Below are 9,246 nucleotides of genomic sequence, written 5' to 3'. Positions count from 1 at the left end.
TATGTTTCTACTGAATATTTGTCCCAGTGGCTGCCGCTCGCTCGCTGGATAAAGGGAGTCAGGGCAAGACAATTACTGGGGTTTTTTCAAATGGCTATTCCGAGGTCTCTGAGCACGCCCCAGCTCCCATAGCCTATTGAATGTGCCCTCAGGGCAGCTTCCCTTCCCTCTGCCATTCACAGCAGTACACCTGTTTTAATTCTCCTGTGCGCTATTGAAAGCCTCTAACTGAGCAAATACTTTTGTGGGGTAGAATCACTCCCTTTCGGCTAAAAAAAAATCTTCTCCCAGCCCTTATGGAAAAATGGATAAAACACAGGTGCAGCGATAGGAAAAATGGAAGTTACTGCTGGAGGAGAGTGTCCAGAAATCCACAAGAGCCCTTCACTGTGGAGGATGGGATGTGGTGCTGCTCCTCCCTAACAACAGGGAAAAACTCTGCTGCCGTACTGTGTCTTTTTCCAGTATTCGTACATTTCTTTCTCTCCTTGCTAGCAGACTGAGAAGATTAAGATACAGAAATGCCAAGCCATGAAGAGGGCCAAACCAGACATCAGAGAAATAAAAATGAAATAAAACCTGACGGCACACAGATTTCAGCGATACTGTTTGTAGGAGATGCCTGAATTGCAGTTATAAAACCAGTAAAAGGAGCTGAAGGGATAGCCCTTACCAGCACAGCAGGCTTTGAATAAATCCCAGGCTGTCCTTGGGCATCGGGTGCCGCACACACCTTTTTCTTTCTTAAACCACCAGTCTGACCACGTGAAGAAGGGTTTACTTAAAAACGATACGACAAAAAAATCAAGGACTTTTTTTAAAAAAAAAAAATAATTTGTTTTTAAAAATCAGCAATAACTCTCAGTCTGAACTCTGAACTTCACAAGAAGGGTGGGCGAACACTTCCCTCCTGTAAAGCCAGGCTGCCGCCTCAGGCGACCTGGCTCCCTGGCCTCCACACGGCGGCCGCGCGTGGGTCCCGGGGACAAGCGACTTGAAACAAGGCGGCCTGAAGGAGAAGCTTGGCTCCCAGAACACATCTTTGGCCAAACCGGTGCAGAAAAGCGCTGCGCTTGCGCTGCCCTCGCACCGCCGTGTGTGTGGCGAGGCATCGGCGACGGGCGCCTGCCTGAGGAGAGGGGCTGCCCGCTGAGCTCCAGAAGCTTCCAGGGCAGCCCCACAGCAGGGCATGGCAGAGCCCTTTGGCAGTGCCTCGGGGAAAAACACGTTCAAGAAAGGGCAAAAAGCCGCAACTGGAGAGGAGTGAGGGGAAAAAAAGTGAAAAACAGCCCTGCCAGCACTGAGGTGAGAGAAGTGCACTGTCTATGAGAGACAACACTGGCAAAGCTCAATGTTCAAAGCTGACATCGTACTCAGGCACCTAAATAACCGCCAGGTTATTTAGGAGGTGCTCCAGGCAGCAGAGCAGTTTTTCCCCTGCAGCTGGTGGAGGAGAGGCCCCATGCCTGACCTGAGGGGTATTTCCCCCTCAGGTGTGACTCATTTAAATTAATCATCATTAAATTAATCATTTTTGAGAAATGGGAAACAATCAAAAGATTATTCCTGACGACTAAGCAAGCCTAAGTGCCATGAAAATGAGTTGTTCAGCATCATCACTACCAAAAATGAACTTTGCTTTGGATGTGAAATATGTCTGATGAGCATAGTTTAAAAAAAAGGAGGGTTAATTTATAGAAGTGACTAAAGTAAGAATTTTCTGACTGTCCAGCAGCTGTTTAATAGGGTATCTGCTATCAACTGGCAATTAAGAAGTGTATAGGGGAGCAAATCCAGAGAGAGGACGGGAGTTGCTAAGTTCAGAGGAGCTCGGCTTTCCTCCGCCTCAGTCAGCCCAGCCCAGCTCACATCATGAAGAGAAACCACAAGGATCTGCACAAAAATAATTAGCAATAGCTTGCCAAGGACTTCTGAAGTATTTTACAGTATGAGATTGGAAGGAAATTTTGCATTTTCTCCTCACACCCATCCCAAACTAAAGCTCAGCCAGGAAGAAACTTAAGGGTCAGAAAGCTACAAACAGCGTATTCAACTTCTTACCCAGCTATGCCCGCAGTTGGGCTGGAAGCTTTTAGTCTGAGTCATAACACACATTTCAGAGAGAGGCATACGTTATTGGTATGGAGACTTAAGGCAAAAGAACACGCACCGCATCTCTCAGTGAGCTGTTTCAACAGTTAATTCCTTCATTGTTAAAATCTGCCCTTTGTTTTGTAGCCTTCAGCTTCCAGCCTTCAAATCTCGTCGCACCCTTGTGTGCTCGACTGAAGAGCTCTTTAGCTAAAGAAAACACAGCTATATTCAGTCTTTGATCAAATCACTTTTCGGTTTGCTCTTTGTCAAGCTGAACAGGCAGAGCTTCTGGGCAGCTCCCACATCTTTCATTCTGAAGGGCAATTACGGAAAATGCAAGGCGTTATTCCAGGAGCAGTTTCACAGGGGCTCAGTACAGACCTTATCCTCTTGGCCCTACCTCTTTTAAAAGACCATCATATTTAGACAGCATATCTTTTTCAGGACAAATGATCACACTTAAAGGCAGTCCCCCAGATTGTCACAAGACGCCAGCTATTCCCCAGCTCTACATCTTGCATCCCATGAATTCAGGGCAGCTCACACACTGACCAGAAGGGGATTAACACAGACCAAAAAACATTAGCTGGTTACCCCTGCATCTGTTCCAGTGCATGGAAAGTCGAAAAATTACCAAAGACGGGGAAAAAGAATGTGCAGCACATCAGTGTGGGGAAACAAAGCCAGCATACCAACCACTAAAAAAACCCAGGTAAAAACTTTGTCCCCAGGTGTTTGCCTTGCTGCAGGTTTCCATAGCCAAGGATTGGTGAGCACTGTTTTTACAGGTGCTGAGAAAAGCAAGAATTGGTGAAGGCTGCTAAAGTGCCTTTCAGTGATAGAGCAAGCAAGGGCTTTGGCTGGGTCTGCTCAGCACATCCACACTGCTCCCTGCCTCCTGCGCTGGTAGGCACATGGGTAGCAGCCCTAGGAAGAAGAGACCAAACAATTAAAAGTATTCCAATATGCAACACAAAGAACTCCACTCACTTTAAAGCACTACTTCATTTAGTGTCTGGCATTTTTTTCCCCTTAACCTTAACCCACTAACTCACTAATATTTTGCTTCAAAAATAACTAAAATGAAGGGTTTCCTCCTAGCTGTGGGTATGAAGGGAGGCACAGACTGGAACTGTTTGATGTCCATTTCACTGCAATAAGTGGGTAAAAATGCAGATAAAAGTAAATGATGCATAATTATTATCACCATTAACACCATCTGTCATCACCCATGTGTGCTGGTGGGCATATTATTTATATTTTTTAATATATATATATTTATACACACACACATGCATGCACAAACCTAGATATAACCACCCCCAGACAGCAGATTCTTCAGGACAGAGCATCTCTTTGCTCTGCCACTGCAGCACCATGGTCCCAACCCAAGGGCTGGCTGCCCTTGTAACGTACCCACCAGCACTCAGGGGAGACAACAGATGCAAAGCAACCCGTGGCTCCCAGCCCCTCCGGTCATCCGAGGGGGCAGAAGGGCTCCAGAAGGCAACATCAGGCCCAGAGGCTTCTCTTTATAAGGGCAAAAATAATGGTTTAAATATATGACACCCAGCTCCTCCAGGGAAAGGCCTCCTGTTTTATTCTACTCCCACAATGTCCCACAGCTGTGCCTTTGAACTAGACCTTTTTTCCATTGTTAAAGACTTGTGACATTTTCTTTATTTAGCACTTGAGGTTTTATTTAAAAATACAAACCACCGAACTGTAAATCTTAACCAGGAACAAGAACCATCTGTGCATACTTACAAAGTACTCTGGCTGGAGATACATTAATGATGGAATATGGCACACATGCAGATTCCTGCTTGGGATATATTTTTAGAATGCTCTTTTTCTACAGAGGAGGCAAATGACTAATTGCTTCTGTTGTTTAGGTGCTTGAAGTGGAAAACAGGCATTTCTGCTGTTCTGCCTCCATTCCTAGGTACTAAGCCCACACATGTACAATAAAGATAAAGCAATCTACAAATGGTCAAGACCTTGGCACAAAATCCCTCCCTCCCCCTCTGCCCTCAGGCTAGATAATATCTGGACAAATTGGTGCCTGCACGTGTATGTGAAACTGTCCCATATGTTTTATGATTTACCGTTGCAAAATGAAAATCGATCAAAAATATGTGAATGAATCCAAGGTTAATCACACTTCTGCTACTGACTCCAAATTCTCCACCGCACAACTTCAAAGATAGGGGTTCTGCACAGGTTTTGCCCTCATCCAAAATCAAATTTAGGTGCCTAAAGAGTTACCCAGCTGGAATTTAAGCCACCAAAGTCTAACCGTGATCCTCTAACCATCACACAGCTGTTGCTACACACAGCTCACCTAAATTCATCAGGCACCATGCTAGATTGCCAGAAAGTTTCCAGGTGCTCCAATCTTGCTCTGCATGCTGGAAAAATCAAGGCCAAGCAACTGGGTTTCTGTTCACACACAGTCCTAATAACAGCCTCAAAACGAGGGGGTGCCTGTTTCCCTTGGGCTTGCTCCAAGGCCTCCCATCCCCCAGGATTTCATGTCAAATGCAGTGGGAGCTGTCACTCAAGAGGGCAAGATGTGGTACTTGTCCTCTTGTGGTGGATCCGGAGCCCTTCACTGAGTGATCCCAACACCAGGGAAGAGCAGCACTCACCCTCCTTCCAAACAGCACAGCAGTGCTGGAAGAAATTAAAGATGCCTTTGGCCAGGCAGGTAACCAGAAAGATCTCGTGTTCTTCCTTCTATTCCATAAATAAGCATATGCATTGAAAAATAATGCATGGTTGGACTGACCCTTTCCAGCTCATTGGCTGCAGAAAAGTATTTTCAAAACCACTTTAATACATATTTATCCAATGGACCAGAATGATTCACTTTGGCACATGAATATGCCTTATTAAAGCTGCTTACACACAGGTTACTCAACACAGCCCTTTTTTCACCTCTCCAAGGCATGTATGAAATACCATGTTCATTGCATGTAAGTCTGGGGGACCCAAGTTTTTTCTCCTATCTCCTGCTAGAGAAAAGGAGGTGCCTTAAAAAAAAGCATAATAAAAACGGTTACCATCAGAGGTGCAGATGCTATGAACTGGTGGAAGAAAGTCCATCTGTAACCGAAGCTGAGGGATGAGCCAGCCTAGGGTGGCAAGCCTTTAGTAGGGCCTGTTGTGATAGGACAAGGGGTAATGGTTTTAAACTAAAACAGGGTAGATTTAGACTGGATATAACAAAGAAATTTTTTACAATGAGAGTGGTGAAACACAGGAACAAGTTGCCCAGGGAGGTAGTGGAGGCCCCATCCCTGGAAACATTCAAGGCCAGGTTGGACAGGGCTCTGAGCAACCTGATGGAGTTGAAGATGTCCCTGCTCGTTGCAGGGGGGTTGGACTAGATGACCTCTAAAGGTCCCTTCCAAACCAAACCATTCTATGATTCTATGACTCTTCCCATCCTCCATATAAAGCTTCCTGCAGAGGATGCAGCGACCCTTTTGCAACGTGTTCTGAAAAGGCTCTTTTTTCAGTGGGATAAGAAAACCCTTCCCTTATCCTCATCCTCTGCAACGGGTCATCCCACCCGCTACGTGAGCCTGCATCGCTTTACGTGTTGGGGCCGAGCAGCACCCGAGCAGCCTCGGGGAGAAGTGCCTTAATTGCCGGTAATGCAATAGCTCCACTTAGCACCCGCAAAGCAATTCAAAAATGGAATCAAACACTTTCTGGCTACACATTTAGGGAGCAGCCGGCTGTATTGGCATGTTACTCCATTACTTAACCACTGGGTCATATATCTGTGACTACAGATGGCTTTTACATCCGCGCCTCTTAAGCAGCATCTGATACCATCACCGAACCCTGGCCCAAGGGGAGGGATGCATCCGTTCTGACCAGCAAGACTTTTTCCTTTAAATTAAACACCATCACAGCCAAGACATCAAAAGGTTTTTCTGCGGCCCCATTAGACCCATGGAAGCAGCCTTCCTCATCTCCAGCATGGGAAGCACTACCTGGCTGCAAGTCAGCTGCGGCTCTGCCGTGCGAAGGAAAAGAATTGCAAACAAAATGACCTTTCCCCATTGATCTCTCACCAGCAGCCCAGGACACCCACACTGCTTCCCATGGAGTACTTCTAGCAATGTTTCTTAATGATGTTTTTCCTCCAACTCCCCTTCACCTGGGTCTTGTCTTCAGCCTCCAGGGATGGCTGCAAAAACATCATCATGCAGGTACTTGCACTGTAAACCTGCTGGGCTTCACGCTGATGTGGCTCCAGCAGCTTAGCTGTTGGCTGCACAGGGAAGGTAACACAGAAGATCAGCAAAAAGCACTTTAGGCTACCTGAGCCAATGTACCAGCAAAGTCAGTGACAGTTCGAAATATAAAAGCAGAATGGTCTTACAATCAGATCCATGGGGCATCAGCTTATCAAGTATCAACATGAAAGCGGTCACGCTATGGATCCGGCTGCAGGCCAGGCGCTCCGTGGCGCAGAGAAGAAATGGTACAGATCACTCACGGCCTTGGCTTACCGTACCTACGCAGGCTTCAACAAATGCCTCAGTGGACATTTGTGGTCTCTCATCCCTATCCTCAACCAGAAGCTAAACACCCAAATGCCTCAGTTTTATCAGAACTACTCACTTGCTTAAATGTCTTGATGCCTATGGTTATATAGGGAAAGCCTGTTTTGTCCAAGGAACACAATGATGGGTGAAAATTGTATAAAGCTCCTCAGGACTTATTTCCTTATTTGCACACCTCCCATACAAGAGAAGCCACATATGGCAGCAAACCTTTTCTAAAATCTATTTTACTTGTAGGATAATCTGCCAAATTATCCCATGTTATTAAGGATCCATGATGTATAAAACAAGATGTGAGCAATACCATATGACACGCATCAGGTTAACCAAAACAATTTGTTTGATACAAAATGAAACTCTTCATTCCATGTTTGAGGGCAGGCTTTTCACCTTGGTGAAAGAATTTGCTCCTAAAGTTTAAAACTGGGGCATTTCTTCTTTATTTCCCTATTTTGACCTTGTTTCCATACAGTTCTTGAAAATATCTGTCCTTCTTTCTTTCACCCAAAACTGCTTCCAAAATTCAGCACACACTTGCAAACAGAACATCAGCCCAAACCCCATTTTTACAGCAAACATTGCCTTCACCCCAGCAATTCTGCTACCAAAGCGACACGGAAGCGAGGAGGGCAAGCTTCGCTTTCTTCCCGTATAAATATTTAACTGGCTCAGACCCAATTTGCCTGGAGAGTCAAGCCTTCTTTCTTCATTGATGACTCTGCTAATTTCTTATTAGTGTTGAAGATCATCTCTGTATGTTTAGAAAGAAAGTTGGAGTAAACTTGGAAATTAAGAAGTACTTAACGGGGAGAAAGAGGACTGAGGCTTCAATGCTGAGAGCAAAATTGGCCTGAAAAAAAGAAAGGCTGAAGAGGATGCAGGGCAAAGAAAAAACCAGGCCATTTCAGGAAGCCCTCAAAAGAGAGGCAAAGAACAAATTATTAATCTTCTTGTCCGAGGAGAGCAGGAGGGGAGGATTAGTGTAACAAAGAGACAGAGAATGAGGATTTCTTTTTGCAGCCAAAGGGTACAGTTACACACCTCTTAGGGGCTTACCTGGCAGGACTGCCCCCAGATTGAATTAATTGACAGAAAAAGCCAGGTTTTCAAAGAAACTCAGCTCCCAGCCCCTCCCATTAACACTAGTAGCGGGGCCCTCATTTTGAGCATAAAAGCTGCTGGATTTAGAGGCTGCCTCCAGTCCTCTCCAAAATGAGTCTAATAAAACACAGACGATGCTAACTGGGTGGAGTTCTCAAGCCTGCTATTCAGTTTTGATCAAGGGTACTTATTTCTATTTTGGTATTTCCCAACGTTGTAGCTGAACCAGTTCAGAGTAAAGAATCAGGCAATAATGAAAATTACTCCATTTAGAAGTTAACATTTCTTAGAGTTTACCATGATTAGAGATGTATTTAACCTGCCACCAGTGCTGGGGAGTGCAGCATCATAGCAAGAAAAGCCCGTTGTTCTAAAACCTTTTGTCTTGAAAACGCATTCTCAAATACAGCAGCAGGAAAAATGTTTCTTGCTAAGGGAGGAAAAAACCCGCACCCCAGAAATGAAAGACATGGAATGCAAACTCTATGGCAAAAAAACCCCATTCAGGTTAACATTTTGAACCCCAGCATTAGAAAATACAAGGTTATAGTTGCCATAGCGACTACAAATCAATTACTTTACATGCAGCTATTACAATATTAAAGTAAACACGTCCACAGTCAAAACTACTCCGTAGCCTCATGGGGACTAAGTTAAAATTGTTGTGGAGCCCAGAGCACGGTGGTAATGTAAATGCATTATTACATGATTTTTTTCTTTAATTTTTTTTGCTTTGCATTTCAATATATTTAAGCCCCTCAGCACTGCAGTGCAGTTGGATGGGGAGAAGTGGGATTTCTCCTCCCTAAAAGCTGCCAGATTTGGCCTTACACAGGCCTGACTAGCTACAGGGGACCCGGGCGGTGGAGGCTTAGATGAGCAAGGCCAGATCTGCAAGAAGACATCAACTTTCATCAGGCCCTGCCACTCACCATGAGTCTCTCTACACTGCCTTTAAGGCTTAAGTATCTACGTGAGGATGACGAGCACCTCCGAAAAGTCAGCTGCAAGGGTGAGCAAGGCTCCCTTTTGCAGCGCGCCTGGTATGGGATGCCAGTGACACAAGCCCCAAACCCTCAGGAATATCCACAAAAACTAACACATTTCCATGAACCTCCTAATGGCTCTTAGAAACTGATTTCTACCCATGTTAAGAGTATCACTATGGTTGCATACCGTGTTACAGCTTCAGCCACTTTTTCTCTTAATAAGCATCCTTTGGGGGACAGCAATGATGACAAAAATCCACATTTCTGAGCCAGGTGCAGCCCGTTCTGTCCGAATGTGGCACTTCAGACTTCCCTGGGGCCAGAGAGGGGTGAGCTCAGATCCATTCATGTAACCTAATCATTTGCGATGACATTCAGAAAGTCTAAAAGCTTATTGATTTGTTTTATAATCATATTGTACATCCTTAAGAGCCAAACAAGTGCCCGATTTAAATGATTGGCTTGAATCCCTCCCCCCC

The sequence above is a fragment of the Egretta garzetta genome, unplaced genomic scaffold (genome assembly GCF_000687185.1).
Source record: "Egretta garzetta isolate BGI_Z169 unplaced genomic scaffold, ASM68718v1 scaffold41, whole genome shotgun sequence".
NCBI lineage: Eukaryota > Metazoa > Chordata > Aves > Pelecaniformes > Ardeidae > Egretta > Egretta garzetta.
Note: the sequence above shows the minus strand (reverse complement) of the source record.